This window comes from Cynocephalus volans, chromosome 13 (genome assembly GCF_027409185.1).
Source record: "Cynocephalus volans isolate mCynVol1 chromosome 13, mCynVol1.pri, whole genome shotgun sequence".
NCBI lineage: Eukaryota > Metazoa > Chordata > Mammalia > Dermoptera > Cynocephalidae > Cynocephalus > Cynocephalus volans.
In genome coordinates, this window is record NC_084472.1 from 64,725,723 (window position 1) to 64,742,964 (window position 17,242).

Sequence of the window (17,242 nt, forward strand, 5' to 3'; positions counted from 1 at the left end):
TTAAGGTCACACAGCCATATGCACTGTCAAAGCTGTGCTGCTGGTCCAGCCCTGTCAGAGCCCAGGGGCTTGATCATGAAATCAAACATCTCCTGGAAGAGTCAGCTCCGCCCATCCTGCACAGTGTTCCAGCTGACTAACCCTTGCTGCACAGGGTCCTGCTTTTTGTCTTTTTCGGATCAAATAACTGACATCCCCAGGTGGAAGGACTGAAAAGTTTCCTCATTTGTAATTATTGCTTATTATTACCACTAACCTCTCTGACAATTCTATTTCAATCTACAGTATACTATTCATTGTAAATAGATATTTGAGAATTGAGTCACATTTAAATTAGGGTAACAATAATGACAATGTTTTATTAATAAATTCAAGTAAAAACTGAACAGACCAGTGGTCAGTCTGGTGACTAATACACAACAAATGACAAACTGATTGAATCACCTGAAAACTCAACTTTTCCGTTATTAATCCAGATTTTGTGTTCAGATGAGTTATTGTATATTGGACACTTATAGAGATTAAGATCGATTACTTGAACTTTTTAAAACTAACAGCTTTATGAGTTATAATTCAAGTATAAATTCACCCTTGAACAACTTTTAAGACATTTTTCCCTAGCCTCAGTTGTACTCTCAATTTTCTTTTAAAAAGGTCCTTACTATTCAGGAAACACAACTTTTAAAGTCCAAAATCATTCTCAAATTAGATCTTAATGATACTTATCTTCCCCCTCTTAGATTTATTGAGGTATTAATGATATTCATCTTTAATCGCTTTTCATCAAGAGAAATAAAAATTTTCCTGTTGAGTCTCCTGGACAGAAATCCAATTTTCTGTGACAGCTACACATCAGTAGCACATTCGGCTAATTTCTAAAGAAATGAGTCAAGTCACCAACACTCAACTTTATATTATTACACTACCTCGGAATTCAGGAAGCAAACAATAGTTATAATACCCGACTAAAAGTGACTAAATGGAAAAGTGGACGGCTTGAAACAAGAAGTTTTTTTTTTTTTTTTTTTTAAAGCAATGTTCACGATTCAGCTAGAGAAGGTGTGGGGAGGGGTTTCCCCACTTGTGGCTATGTACCGCGTGCGTGCACGGCTGTCATCGGTCTCCCCCTCCTGCGGGGACCAGGCCGGGGTCCCGCGTGAGCTGAGCGGACCTGGGCAGTGCCGGGGTCCTGCCGCCAGCCGCAAGGCCAGAGAGCCGAGGAGAGTTTTCTCTCCGCGTTAGCCAGGGCCACCCCGAGAGGACAGGCACAAAAAAGCAAGAACTAGCAGGAGGAGCGGCCGGGTGCCGAAGGGCGGGCCTCCAGCGGGCAGTCTCGGAGGGGTGCCGAGCGGAGAGAGCGGTTGGCACCTCGACCCCCAGCCCCGCTCCGACCCCGTGCCCAGCCCTCCCTACGACCCCCCTGCCCCAAAGCCCCACTCCGGCTCCAGGACGCCGCCCCCGGCGTACCCGCGCGGCCCCCGCCCCGCGCGCCCGAACGCCCCGCCTGCGCCGCGGGCCGAGCAGTGGGCGCGGGGCGGCCGGCTCGGCTCCTCCGCACCCGCTCCCCGCTCGGCCCAGGCGCCGCGGCCGCGCGCCCCTCCTGGAGGAGGAGGAGGAGGAGGAAGGAGGCGGGAGGCGGAGTTGCCGGAGAGGAGGGGACGCGCGCGGCAGTCGCGCCGGCGCTGGGCGAGGAAGCGGAGCCGGGCCGCTGCCGGTGAGCGTCTGCGGAGCCGGGCTGGGAGGCAGGGTCTGGGCTTCGCTTGCTGCCTGCCTCCTCTGCGCGGCGGGAACACTGGCCACGAGGCTTGTTTTCTTCCCGGGGCGCCGGGGGCGGATCCGGCGCGCCTGGGCCGGGGAGGCCGCCGGGCGCGGGGCTGCAGCCGAGGGTCTGGGTCGGCGCGAGGCCCTGCGCCGCCTCGGCGGGCGGGGGCCGGAGGCCGGGCCGGGCACGGGAACGGGTCCCGGGGAGCGGCGGGCCGGGGAGCTGCAGCCGCGGTCGGGGAGCGGCGGGCCGGGGAGGGCCGAGGCCTGCGCGGCCGCGGGCGGCGCTTTCCGACCCCTCGGCCTCCGCGGCGCGCCGGGCCCGGGCCGTCGCCTTTGTTGCCCGCAACTCGCCGGGGAGAGGCCGGGGCTCGGCGAGGCCTGGGCGGCGGCGCGGGGCCTGGGCGGCTCGGCAACCCCCCGCCTCGGTCCCGGCTCGGACCCCCTCGGGCTCGGGGTCCAGGGACGCGGCGAGGCGGCCGGCGGGAGGCCGCGACGCCGGGGCGAGAGGGGACTCGGGCGGCCCCGCGTCCTCGCCACCCTCGCCCCACAGTGAGGTCGCCTTGGGGGCGATGTTTGAAGTGCTGCTCGGGACGCTGGTCCGCTCTACGTGTGGAGGTGCTTCCGGATAGTAATTGACTTACACGGATGTGGGGGGTGTAGGACGGTGGATTTTAAAGTGCCCCTGGAACCGAGACCGGCCTCATGTTCAGTGTGCTGCAGGAGTTGGCAACTTCAGGTACACCACTGTGGCTCGTATGGAGCAGAACCACTGACTTTTCTCAGCGGCAGGTCCTGGCACAAAACTTGGAAGGTGTGCAGTAATGTGTGTGCCAACTGAACATTTAGTCGGAATGTGAAATTTGGGGCTTCCATCCCCATTTCTTGGAATTAAGGGCCAGGTGGGAATATGTGGTAGAACTGAAGCTTCCAGTAATGAAATACGTAATGTTGAATTCAGTTCAGCCAGTGTTTCTTGAACATCTACTTGGATAAGGCAAGATGCTACTACTGTGCACGAGACGGAAAACATACTAATTACAGTAATAACATGAATTAAAACATGAAACGTTTCTCTAACACGTTTTTAATTTACTCTGTTCCTTGGAATAAAGATACATTGGTAATCAAACAAAAGTAACCTTCTGTCTACTTCAGGATGACATGTTCTACTGACATATTTCTTTGCTGTAGTAGGCAGCGATTTATATTGACTTTTTTAAAACCCACCAACTCCCACAACATGAAATCCACTTAGCTTACTTGAATGTATGAATTTTAAGTGGGATATTTAATGCTGTGGAGAGTCAGCGTTATTTAAAAACATGAATGGCATTGTTTGCCAGGTTTCACAGATAAAACCCGAAAAAAGTAGTCTGAGATACTTTCCCCTGTGCTTTTTGATTTCTCCTCAGTCCTGCGTGCATGAATATGGTAAAGTTGAGGGTCCATCCCTGTACTAAATGTTCTAAATGAAATATGTAGCCTTAACCCTCTGGTTCCAACACCCTCCCTAATTTTTTCTTATTGCCCTGGAGGAAGCTGGCTCATGGACAGTGGAGTCGTTAAGAATTCTTAGAAGACCTCACTATCTGGAGTTTGGCAAGTGCTTTCCTGTTTGCGGAAAGTGGAGTCTTTTTAAGCTACATTCAGCATCTCTTTTGAAACACTTTTCCTCTTTTTGCCTTTATTACTTTCTTTTAAAATACCCCCTGAATTGGTAGCAAGTACAAGGCCTTGCCCCTTTCCTTTCTTATAGTGGAAGACAGGCAGGCCTTAACACTGCCCCCACACAAGTGCACACCCTTGGGCCGCACCTGACAGAGCTCTCTTGGCAGGCCACCTGCAGGGAGTGGCAGGGAAGGGATTTGGGTGCCACTGACTGGGTATTGGGTGGAGAAGCTCTGCTGTACTGACTGGGTTCCTAGTCATCTCACCTTCCCTTGTGTTTTTTTCAGTCTTGCTATAGAACTGAAGAGGTATTCTTTTTAATAGCCTTCTATTTGAGGAACAGAAAGCAAGTATTGACTGTCTTGTTTTATAACTCTACTCCTAAGAGAAAATCCTATTAGATTTGTCCATTGTGGCTGGTTTTCAGGAAACTTTTGTGTTATAGTGTCTTTTGTTTTGCAAATAGAAGTAATTTGTGATGTTATTTTAAAAGTCAATATATAGATGGTCCCTGACTTAATGATGGTTTGACTTAACAATTTTTCAATTTTATGATGGTGGGTGGTGCAAAAGCAATACACATTTAGCATGCTCCTCAATTTATGTCTGGATAAACCCGTCGTAAGTTGAAAATATTGCAAGTCAAAAATATACTTTCCACTTATGGTATTTTCAACTTTTGATGGGTTTATTGAGATCTAACCTCATTATAAGTCGAGGGGCATTTGTACTTTGAAAAAGGGGGAAATGTTTTGTCCGTTTCTGAGCTTTTGGCCATTACAGTTACTCTCTCTTAAAAATATGCGGTCATAAGAAATGGAATCTCACACACACAACACACACACACACACACACACACACACACACACACACACACACACACACACACACACACACGCACGCATGTTTTGGAAGAGGTAAGAGGTCAGATACCCCATGTTATTTATAATCTAGTATAGCTAATGGTTGCATATAGGAGTGGTAATGCTTAATAATAATAGGTAAGTAAATGATCTACAGCTAAGAAGATCACCTTTTGCTGTTCTCTGTTTGTTTGTTGCATCCTTTATAGGAAATGAAATTCATCTATTTCGGTTTTCTGTCCTTATCCCTGACCTCATGCAATTCTGGAAATGGCACTTAAATTCGTGGTATCTCAGTACTTTTGTCAACTTATTTCTTTCACAAGGGAGAAATTTCTAATACCAGTATATGTCATAAAAAGGGGAAACTTTCTTATATTGATCAAAATAATTGTCTAATATTAAAAGAGAAACAACAATGGGACATGTTTTATATTGTATTGAAAGTACAATTATTATTAATGTTTTTATGGGTAATTTATTATGCTGTTTAGCATGTTGGTTTAGCTAATAAGTAGTCAAGGCTTTAGGACTGAGGGCACCCTTTACTTAAACTGACTTCAGGGTTTTCATTGATAATTCGCACAAACATTACATTTTACTTAATCGGGACAATTGTTTTTAGGTGGCTATTGGTCTTCTTACTATTTCAAGAACAGATGAGCAGATAAAGTCATTTAAGATTTCAGTTCCCACATCGCACACAGAGGACAGTTTGTAGGTGTTAGAGCATGCATTTACTAGCATGTGACCCTGAAGTGGGGATAATAATCCGTGTGACAGAGTTATAGTGAGTAATATTTTATTTAAAGTAAAATCCAGCCTCTTTACCATTGGCTGCAAGATTTCCGCCTAGTTCTGCAATGTTCCTTCATTTCTGCCAGTTCTGCTCCTCATCTTGAACAGCCCGCTCTACCTTACCGCAGAGTTCAGCATTCTAAGCTGCTTCCTGTTTCCCCACCTGTGATGGGTAGTTCTATCTACAGTGTTCTTCAGTGCCTTCTCCTGGGGTCAGTTCATTCTCAGATTTTAATGCCAATGTCACCACCTCAGAGAAGCCTTCCCTGACTTCACTACTTTAAAGCTCCTTCAGTAATCCCAAGTAATCAACTTGTGTGTTTCCTTTGTAACATTTATTACTGCCTATAATTATTTTGTTTACTTGTTTCTGGTCTGTCCTCCCCAATAAGTCCCATGAGGGCAGGATGCCTTCTGTGGTCTCTCTGTTTTGTATCCCTAATACATCCCACAGGGCCTGGTCACTGAGGAGGGACATAGTGTACAGAATGTGCTTGCAGTTTTTGTATTACCTACACAATAAAGGCAAAGACATACTGCATAGATCTTAGAAAGCCATTGGTGTTTTGTGCTGTTTATTTCTTCCCATCTGAGCTGATCTGCTCAGCTGAATAAATCATAGCTCTAATAAAAGTGAAGTCCTTGGAACTATGTGGCCCAAATAACCTCACATAGAGGGAACTGTCTGTACCGGTAGTGCCATGATGTGTGTCTGAGTTGATTCATGTACCAAAGTGGATGATAGTGTATCTGGAAGTGTAGTTACTTATAGTGTGTGGAAAGTAACCATTCTAAAGCACATGCACATTTCCCTTGGTATTAGCTGACATAGCTTAGTAAGGCAAAACCTTGGTTACCTGGAACTTCCTGGCATCCTCAGTTTTCCGATGTAGAATTAACCAAGAAGGAAAAACTCATTTGGCATTAGACAAGCCAGAGACCTAGAAGACTTCTGTTGCGGTTGATAAAGGCAGTCTGCCATGGGGATGCAGGTCTAAGTTTGAATTTCAGCACTTCGATTTTATAGGGTAGGGTTTTTTTTTAAACTTTGTTTAATTTGCTTTATTTGTAAAATAATGTGTCTTTCTCAGGGTTGGTGTGAAAATTAAATGAGATAATGCATGTAAATGTATTTGTTAAAAAAAGTATTAGTTCAGTGTCTGAAATATAACAAGTGCTAATAGTAATTATTAGTTTAAAATACACTATGATTAGTCAGGACTTGGGTTTTTTTGTTAAGGAAGCCTAGTGTGGGAAAAGGGTGTGGGACCAAAGGGGCAGGAAAGATGAAAATAAAAGAGGAAAACGAACGGCAGTGTGCGGAATTACTAGTGCTGGTGCCAGCTCCTAGAATGGTGAGGAATGAGTGGCCACAGTGTGCGCAGCCGTGGGGTGCCTGGCAGAGGGCTTGTTGTGGTTGGTTCGTGGGAGACCTAGAACAAGAAAGGAGGAGCACTTAGTCTCCTTAGTACCTTCTACTCTGATGATCTTTATTCTAACCCTGTTTCACCACCCTGAACAAACATCACACTAAAATATTTTCTTAAAATTATTAGAAGGGCATCATACTCAGAGACTGGGGAGTGGTGATTATTCCATTTTCCCTAACCGAAGACTCTTGAGTAGTAGAGAAGAAAGAAAAGACAGTATCTCTGGAGGCCTGGGAGGCAGACTATGGTCTGAACATCAGTAGACCCTAATGGTGTCACCGTACCGTCCTGAAATTTTCCAGCACGTAAATTTGGTCACCCGGAGAAGCATCCATCTATACACGTCAGTTTTGTAAGAGCATGAAATTATATTGAATATACATACTTGTGCTTAAATGATCTCTTTGAAGAAGGCAGAGGAATATATGGCTCCTATTAGATAAGACTTCTGTCAAAAATAAGTTGAATGGTTTTAATCTTTAGAATGAGCTGGACAAGGTACATTCACTCAGTGCCAGTTTGTTGGTGCTGCTTACAGTTGTGCCTATAGTGATTTTTGTGGTAGACATTATTCTGACCACACCAATAACGTGTTGGAATGGTTGAAGCAAAGAGAATTAGCACACTTTTAAAGTAAGATAAATTCTCACTGGTAGACTTGTTACTTTGTACATATGTTACTTGCATAAATGTTGTTTTGATGTTTATATTAATGAAGGTCTTTGCTATTAAAGCTTAATTTTTGGTTTTAAATGAAATATTACCATCCCTCTGACAGTAGTAATATTTTTATCTATTGACATCGTTTTTAAAGTAAAAAACAAACAAAAACATATTTAGGGAATAACATTGTTATCAAATATCACAGACTGGCGGATATGTAAGCAAGTCCCAATGCATAGAATTATTTTAGTGATTTTAGTGGTTTTATACATTTGCAGAATTACTGCATTTCAGAGCTAGAAGGAAACTTACTGATCAAAGATCATCTCCATCCTTACACAGATGAGGAAATTGAGACTAAGGGATTATGTGATCTGCCCAAAGTCACAGCCCACAGTACTACCGGATTTTGGAATGGAGTCTGATTTGTGCATCTCTTGCATTGATGCCAGATGTTTTATATACTTTTTTTTTTTTTTTTGTCTTTTTTGTGACCTGCGGCACCGCACTCAGCCAGTGAGTGCACGGGCCATCCCTATATAGGGCCATCCCTATATAGGATCCGAACCCGCTGCGGGAGCGCTGCTGTGCTCCCAGCTCTGCACTCTCCCGAGTGCCCCACGGGGCCGGCCCTGATGCCAGATGTTTTAATTTAATCCTGGGAGCTGGGGAGCTTGGGTTTGTGTCTTCGTGGAAGATGTTACAGTTGAGCTGGCTCCTGGAGAGTGACCTGTGTTTGATTGGGAGAGGTAAAGAAGGCAGGGACGGTATCTAAAACAGGATGAACAGCAGGAACCTATACCATCAACCTAGACATTCTTTTCTCCTCTTTCCCAAGTGGGGTTTTTTTGATTTCTGTTTCTTAGCTTACTTCCTTGATGTGGTGGAGCTCATCCTCGTAGTAACTTCCTGAATAAGCTAATGGGGGAGATATATATTTTTTCTCTTTTTGAGACCTTGCGTGTCAGAAAATGTCTGTGTTCTAAGTATCTGATTTCTAGTCTGGCTGTGTATAGAATTCTAGGTTAATATTTTAATTAAGATAGACTATGTTATGCTGCAATTACAGATTAACTCTGAAATCTCAGTGGTTAAATGACAGTTTATTTCTTATTTCACAAAGTCTGCAGTGGATTCAGGCTCCTCATGGCCTCTTCCTTTGAACCCAATCTGTGCTCATCGTCAGTTCCCTGTTGCTCACCTGCAGTTTGTTATGTTGCCTCAAGGCAGATGCAAGAGTGCTGACAGCCCCAGTCATATGGCCCTGCAAGGATGCCAAGAAATGTGAAGGGTACAAGGAGAGTTGTTGAACTGTATGTGGGTGTCATAGTTGAAACTTAATTTTCTCTTGGAATTTTGGAGGCAGTGCTCCATTGTCTTCTAGCTTTCAGTGTTGCCATTAAGTCAATTGCCACCTGTTTCCCAGGCACTTGTATATCATTTTTTTTCTTTCTACAAGCTATTTGGGACCTTTGTATTGTCTTCCAAATACTAAATTTTCAACATAGTGTGCCTGATTATTGTTCTTTACTTCTTTGGATGTTCTGAACTTTGCAAGGATTCTTTCAATCTGTATACCTGTGTTCTTTCAGTCCTAGGAAAATTTTAAAAATTTCTTCTTTAATTTCTTCTCCTTCATTTTATTTTATTTTTTCTGGCTGAAGCTCTTCTTCATTGGATATAGGAACTCCTGGGTTGATCTATGTATTTTCTTAGGTTTTCTCTCAATTCTTTGTATCAAGTTTTTTTGGGGGGGGGGCGGGGCAGATTTTCCAGTTTTTCTTTTATTGAATTTTTAATTTGAGCTATGGGATTTTTTGTTTTCTAATTGTTCTCCTTATCCTCCCTGTTAAAAAAGAAGGTAACATCTGAGTCTTGTTTCAGATTTGGGATACCTTTCCTCAGGCTTGCTTTTTGTTGTCTTCTCTTCCAGGGGTCTTAGATTTGTTTCCTTTAGTTTTTGTCTAAGCCAGTTAACATTGTTATCATAAGCCGTAATTTGCTTCCTAATTATTATTGTCTTTGTGTCTTTGGGGGGATAATGGAGATAAAGAAATGTATGTTTAATCAGGAGCTCATCTAAAGTGTTTTTTTCCCTTTTTTACAGTTTTTGTTTGTTTTGCTAACATCAGTGAATATTAATAAAGCCTTAATTTGGGGGAAAACCAAATATAATTTTCCTTTAAATAAAGGTAGTGTGTTTTCAGTTAGTGCTTTCATGAAGCCACATCTGTGTCACTGAGCTCTGAATAACTTAATTTATGAAATGCCTGCTGATCTGTAGTGGGTATCATGAATTATTTTGTTGGATCATTTTAAAAGCATCAAGAAATCTCATCTTTGGAAAACCATAATCAGTGATTACTTTTGACGATCAAATTATCATTTTACAGTGCAAATAATCTTTTTCCCATTTTGTAAGTTTTTATATTATTTGCTTAATAGGGCTATATTATTAATTTGAATAATTATTGCTCTTCAGTTTCCCCTTTAGCTCTAATGATGAATGAATGAGATTTAGGCTCTTGATATACATTTAATAATAAATCTTTTCTGGATTGCTTTTTGTATCCCAAATCTGCAATTCTAAAACCCCATTCTGAATTTGGGTGTACTTTAGAAAATGAGGAAAAGATTATTTTAACTGAAAGCTCATATTCTTTAATGCAAACTGAATGAAAAAAATCTTATATATTTTATGCAGAAACATTTGAATAATTGACAAATTGCTTTTAAACTGGAGCTTTTGTGTTAAGATCTAAAGGCTCTGAGAGCAGTGAAAACAATTTTGTTATTTTTCAGTTATTTTTATGTGCATGTTGCCTTTCAAATATTAAAAATTTTTGCTTTAGTAGTTCAGTACATTTAAGAGATTTATATGTATTAAAAAAATTACTTCAGATTCTGAAGAGGATGAAAAACAATAAGTTCATTGCAGCACTGTTTGCTATAGTACCCCTACCCCAGAATTAAAACAAAAACAGCAAACAGATCTTCTTTGGACCCTACGTAATTGTTCATAGTTAGTCAAAAATTCTCAAAGGATCTTACCTACTTGGTAGTTTAATCAGTGAGGTCATACTTTCTTATAAACACTCAAAGTGAGAATTTTTAGGGAATTTGTTAGATTTTTAGCTAAAATTGTTTAGGTAACACTTATTAAAATATTAAATAATTGGTTTTTAATTTGTAGTTGTCAGCTATGATCATATATAGGTGAATCATATTAAAACAACTGTTTAAAATAGTATTTTACATTTCTTATCCTAGATGTCAGGATGTATTACAATATGCATTGTGTCACGAAATATTATAACAGATATTTTCATTATATCAGAAAGTATTACAATAGATATTTTTAAACTGTCAACTGTAATTATACTTCAGCCAATAAGGTGGAGATGTGGGTACCATTAAGATTTTAATAATAATGAGTTGGAGTGCTGTATTTTCAACATGCAGATGATTTCCTTTATCAGTGCTGCCCAGGTTTCCACTCAGAGAAAATTGAATTAATTAGCTGAAATGCTTGTACAGTAGTTATTTTGTAGGAGACCCAGTCCATGTACACAGAGTGAAGACATAAGGCTGATTTAATTCTTGTGTTGTGTTCCCAAACCAACAAACAATTCTCCAACACAAAAACTGGGTGTCCAACAATTCCATTCAATTCTGACACTATCTAGAGTTAGCACCAACCCCGCAGGTTAAAGGCTCAGTCCAACGAGACTGCCTCCACTTTAGATGACAGTCAGAAGTCCTGGGCCACTCATACTTCTGGTGGACTAGCTATAAATTAGGGATTCCCACGACCTCCTCCTCAGATTAGATAATTTGCTAGAATGGCTCATAGAGCTCAGGAAAACACTTTAGTTCATTTACTGGTTTATTATGAAGGGTACAACTCAGGAACAGCCAAATGGAAGAGATGCGTGGAGCTTCCATACCCGCTTTGGGTGTCCTACCCTCCTAGCACTTTACATTGTGTTCAGAACCTCCCAGAGTCTAGTTGTTAAAGAGTTTTTATAGAGCTCCATCTCCAACCCTCCCCTTCCCTTTCTGCAGAAGAGGGCTGGAAGTGCCCACAATCTAATCACTTAGTCCTTCTGGTGACCAGCCCCATCCTGAGGCTCTTTAGGGACCCCACTCTAAGTCACATCATTAACATAAACTCTGGCGTGATTGCAAGAGAGGCTTGTTATGTGTAACAAAAGATATTTCTGTCACCCAGGAAATTCCAAAGGTTTAGGTCCTCTGTGCTAGGAACGAGGGTCAAAGACCAAATATTTCTTATTATACTAGCATTTCTTTGAATTGGTAAGTGCCTAGACAGGTGTAAAAATGTATATATTAGAAATTTAGTTTGTATATACGTAAAGACGATGGTGGATTGGTATATAGGTATACTACTTTTTAAATGTAACATGTTAAAATCTGAATTAAAAAGTTAAGGATAGGTGAATACTCATTTCATTAATCAATTCTTATAAGCCAGAGCTCCATTAACATTTTTAGATTGAAGTTATGAACACTTCTATTTAAGAGGAATGTGTTGAACACAGTAACAGTGAAAGATGCTTAGAAATGCTCAAGTAAAAGTTGTTTTCTGCAGGTTAAATGTCTAAGTTCGTTGTATTTTATTATTTTTATTAGATACTTTTAGAACTGGACATTAGAGATTATCCCCCTTATTTTATATGGGAAAACAGACTCAGTGAAGAGATTCACTAAATGTCACCCAGCAAACCTAGGCTAGCCCTACCCCATAGTTTTGTGTCAATAGCCTACAAAATGGGAATATGTCAGTTGAAAAGTTATTTGAACTTTTGCTATAATTATAAATTCATTCTTAATTTATTTAATTTTAAATCGTATGGCAATTTTAAGTCCATTTTTTAAAAACTTGGCTATATTTAAATTTTTTATCCACCTTTGTAGTCACATAAATACTTGTGTTGCTTTTTAAAGTAGAGTTTATTGTGGTAAGATCTAGAGGCCCTGAAAGAAGTCAAAGCAAATTTATTATGTTTGTTATGTTTCAGTTATTTTTATTTGCTTGTAGTTGTCAAGAACTATGAAGGGTCTGAGATTTTGCCCCATGTGCAGGCTAATGAGCTAGCCTGCCACAGTTTCATGGATGCTGGCAGAAGACATGACACTCCTGGGTCAGAGATAAAGGACCTTATCAATAGGGTAGTAGCCGTAGGCAGAATGTCAGCATTTGTACCAGTTCCCTAAGCACCAGTACTGTATTGAGAAAGACTGTGGGAGCAAGGAAACTAATTAGGATTCTATTGCAGTAGTGCAGGTGAGGAAGAACAGTAGCTTGGGCCAGTCCAGTGGTAAAAGATGGTTGAATTCTGCATGTAATTTGAAAGTAGCTGAGTTTGGGATTTTGTGACACATTGGATATTAGGTATGGGAGAAAGGAAAGAGCCAAGGATAATTATGAATATTTTGATCCGAGCAGTTGGAAGAATGGAGTAGCTATAAACAGAAGTGGGGTAGCCTGTAAGAGCAGGTTTGGGGGTGGGGTGGGAAACATCTAGAATTTAGTTTTGAACATGTTAAGTTTCAGATAAGTATAAGACATCAAAGTGGCAGTATCAAGAAGGAGCTTGAGTGTAACTAGTTTGTAAATGAAGAGAGAAAGTTGGGAGTAGATGGCACATAGATGCTATTTAGCACCATGTGAGTGAGTGAAATCACTGAGGGGCATGAATGCAGATGGAGAAGAGGTGACCATCTGAGTGCTGGAGTGCTCCACCATGAAGCAGTCCAGAAGGAAACTAGCCCAGGCGTCTGAGGAGTGGCCAGGAGAGTGTTGTGTCCTTGTAGCAAAGAGGTAAAATTGTATCAAGGAAAAAGGAGTGATCAGTTCTGTCAAGTAGAGAATCTAAGATAAGGACTGAGAATTGACACTGGATTTGCAGTGTGGATATCGGAGACCTGACAACAGCTTCTGTGTGGTGGCAAAGGCTGTGGTGTGGGTGTAAGAGAAGAGGGGAGAACAGGACTTGAAGGCGTGAAGTGTCCATGGTTCTCCCAAGGTGTTTTGCTGCAAAGGGAGTTAGGGAGATGGGACCATAGCTGGTGGGGAAAATGGGGTCAAGACAAGTTTGTTTATATATGAGAAGTAACATTTTTAGGAATGATCCAATAGAGAGGGGAAATTTGGGGGAGATGAAGTGCTCAGGTGGAGGGTGGGTTGCTTTAGAAGGTAACAGGATGGCGGTAGATATGAAACATGTTGCTGAGTGTGTAGAGGTGGTGGTGGATCTCAAGTTTCCTCCTGATGTCCTTTTCACTGTGAGATAGGAAGCTAGGCCATCAACTGAGATGGAACATGGGGTATAAAATGAGCCCAGTCAGAGTGGGATCTGTTTTTCTCCAGCCACAGTTGTGTGGGTGCAGACGTGGTGTAGGGAAAGTTGTATTTAATCAGCGTTGTGCTTTTGCCAAGAGTTTTTCAGAGGGAGAATGGAGGAAGGGAATTGAGGTGCATGCAAGGGAATGATGACAGTGATTAATCATGGAACACAGCTGAGTGAGGAGGGAAGACGTTCATTGAAAAGCAGGTAGGTTCATTACTCTTGTCATTTAGACTCTGAATATTTAAGTTCAATCCCTCATTATATACTGTGAATACCAAAAATTTTTATGTCAGATTTGCAGAAAGTTGTTTTGGGTGGGGTGAGGAGAAGGAGGAGGCTGTCTGGGTTCTACTAAAGCAAAATAGTACAGTAGCCTCATCTATAGATTTATTTATTTTGGGCTTGAAACCCAAGAAAAGGCCTTGCATTTTGCTTTAACCTGATGGATTTGCTCAGCCATTCCCTTAAAAAAAAAAAAAAAGTAACAGGAACAAACAAGCTCACAGACTTTATCATTAAAGTCTTAAAACAACACTGCATGTTCATGAGAGAATATTTTGAAATGAAAGTATTGAAAATAACGTTTACAAAGAATTCTGCCATCCAGTGAACTGTTCTGCTGTACTTCTTTCTGGTCCAGTTTTCCTCCCCATTCTTCCTACATAATTGAGACCACATTTTACATATAATTTTGTTTCCTGTGTTTTTGCACTTAGCAAATGAACAATATGAACTTTTTCCTCCATGTTATTTATAACTCTGTCTAAATATCAGTTTTAATGGTTCCCTAAAGTTTCATTGTGTAGATGTGCCAGAATTTTGTTTACTATTCTCCTACTGTTGGAAATTAGGATGTTTCTGGTTTTTTTTAGTTTAAATTTAATTTTTATCTTAAATGATGCAGGAAACATTATTATGCTTTGGTTTCAAATTATTTCTATAAGATTTATAAAAATCCCATTATTGGGTTGAAGAGTATGATTGTTTTTAAAAGTGAATATTGCCAAATTAATTTTTACAACTATATTAAGATACTTTCAAGCAAGGAATATCATTAGATAATGATATCATTAATAATAATATCATTATTTGCTGATTTGACTTGTGAAAAGTGGTATCATTACATTACTATTTTAATTTGTATTTCTTAGATTCTTATGAGGGTCAGTGTTTTTCTGTGAATGGGTTGAGCCTATTGGTTTTCCATGTGGAAAAATGTAAATTAATCCCTACCTTACACATATATCAATACTAGATTAATTAAGGAGTTAAATGTGAAAAACAAAACTTCAGTTCTTTTTTATAGGAAATACAGGAAAATATGATTTCAGTGTCAGAAAAATTTCTTAAGACAATAGAAGAGGCAAATAATAAAGGAAGACTGAAATTAGACTAAAATAAAACAAGAAACTAAAATAAAACATAAGTACTATGCAGCTGTAAAAAGAAAGAAAGAAAGAAACAAGATGACCTTTATGAACTGATTTGATTTCTAGGGATCTGAAATGTGCCTGTCCTATCATAAATTATTTTTGTTCTGTAATTTAGTCATGCATTTTAATCACGACTTTTCTACAACAGGGAAATTTTTTTTTTTTTTTTTGCTTAAAATCCAACCCATTTTACATTCCCATCAGCAATGTATGAGGTTTCCAGTTTCCCTACATTCTTGCCCATGCTCGGTATTTTCATTTTAGTGGGTGTGCAGTGGTATCTCCTATAGTTTTAATTTACATGTTCCTAATGACTAATATTAAGGACCTTTTCATGTGCTTATTAGCCATTTGTATATGTTCTCTGGCAAAAAGTTTATTCTAGTCTTTTGTTTCCTTTTAAAATTGGGTTACGTGTCTTATTCAGTTGTTAGAATTCTTTATATGTTTGTTGTTAGTACAAATCCTTTGTCAGTTATGATATGCAGATATTTTCTCCTAATTTGTACTTGTCTTTTTCTTAATACTTTATTTTAAAACACAAATGTTTTTAATTTTTATTTTTTAATTTTAGTGAAGTCTAATTTGTCAGAGCTTTTCTTTTATTGTATTGTGCTTTTGGCATTGTATCTAAGAACTCTGCTCAAACCAAGGTAACAAAGATTTGCTTTTACAAGTTTTATAGTTTTAGGTTTTACATTTAGGTCTATGACCCATTTTGAGTTAATTTTTATGTATGGTGTGAGATAAGGGTTTAAGTTTTTGTTTTTTCTAGTTGTAGATGTCTGTATTATTTATTTATTTATTTTTTAATAGCTATTCACTTGACCCAACACCGTTTATCAAAAGACTGTCCTTTCCTCATTAAGTTGTCTTAGCACTTTTCTTGAACATCAACTGGCAATAAAAGCAAAAGTTTATTTCTGGACTCTCTGTTCTGTTCCGTTAATGTATATGACAATCTTTATGTGAGTAGCACACTGTCTTGATTGCTATAGCTTTACAGTCACTTTTGAAATTGAGTAGTATAACTTTGTTCTTTTTTGAGATTACATTTCCATATAAATTTTAGGAATGACTTGTCAATTTATACAAAAGAGCCTACTAGGATTTTGATAGAGATTATTTGAAGCTATAGATCAATTTTAGGAAAATTATCATATTAATAACATTGAGTCTTTCATTCCATGAACATGGAATCTCCATTTATTTTGCATCTTTGCTTTCTCTTAGCAATGTTTTGTAAGTTTCCACTGTACGAATCCTGTACTTTTGTTAAATTTATTTTTGATTTTATTTTTTGATGCTATTATGAGTGGGATTGTTTTCTTAATTCACTTTTGGTTTGTTTGCTAGTAGTTTTATTGTTGCTGAAAGTTTTGTAGGCTTGTAGGCTTTTTTTGGTATGTGTGATTTCTTCAGGTTTTTCTACATACAGTTGATCCTTGAGCAACATGGATTTGAACTGCACAGGTCCATTGATATGTGTAGGGAAAATATAGGAAAATGGTCAGGGCCCCTCAGATGCTCAGAATCTTCCCAAGCATTTGATGTAAATATGCATGTGCGCCCAGTTGTTCCTTGGCTGTTGTCTGATATAGATGCATGTGAGCACCCAGGTGTCCTGGGTTATGGACTTAAGTATAAAGGATGAGTGGCTCTGGTTCACGGGACCCTCTGCCCCCTCTGGAATGCCCCCAGGGGGGTCATGGGGAGGCCGCTAGTGCGGCTGGGGGCTGTTGCTGCAAGCTGTTGCTGCCAGTGCCCCCAGAATGCCCCGAGGGGCCTCCACTGCTGCTTCTGCTGAGGAAGGAGCTTGTGTCATCTGCCAGTGGCTCCCGGGATCTTTCCCAATTACCTAGCATGGACCTGCATGTGAGGGGTCTATGACCCAGCCTGGCATGTGAGGGTCTGTGGGTCCTAACCCCTAGCCTGGACAGTACAAATGGAAAACTTAGTGTAACGTAGCTATGGCCCTAACCTGACAATTGGCCTAGTTGTGTAGCTTTACAATATGTGAATTTTTTTCAATAAATATATTTGAAAAGTAGGCTACTCGTAGTTAACTACTCAACTACATTAGTTAACTACATTGGTAGTTAAGTAGTTAAGTTTTGGGGGGGGGGGTCGAAAGTTATACATGGATTTTTGACCGTGCTGGAGTCAGTGTCCCTAACCCCCAGCATTGTTCAAGTGTCAACTTTGAGATTCTGTCAGCTGCGAATGGAGATAGTTTTATTTCTTCCTTT

The 17,242-nt window shown here is 40.3% G+C and overlaps 1 protein-coding gene across 1 annotated transcript in view; it reads left to right on the forward strand.

Annotated features, from left to right (window-relative positions):
• Window positions 1–1,635: 1,635 nt before the first annotated feature.
• The window catches only part of SOCS6 (suppressor of cytokine signaling 6), a 33,406-nt gene continuing 17,799 nt past the window's right edge, over window positions 1,636–17,242 (forward strand). The window contains exon 1 of the mRNA XM_063077410.1: window positions 1,636–1,714. The gene's annotated coding sequence lies outside the window, so the exon portion shown is untranslated. The remainder of the gene's footprint in view (window positions 1,715–17,242) is intronic.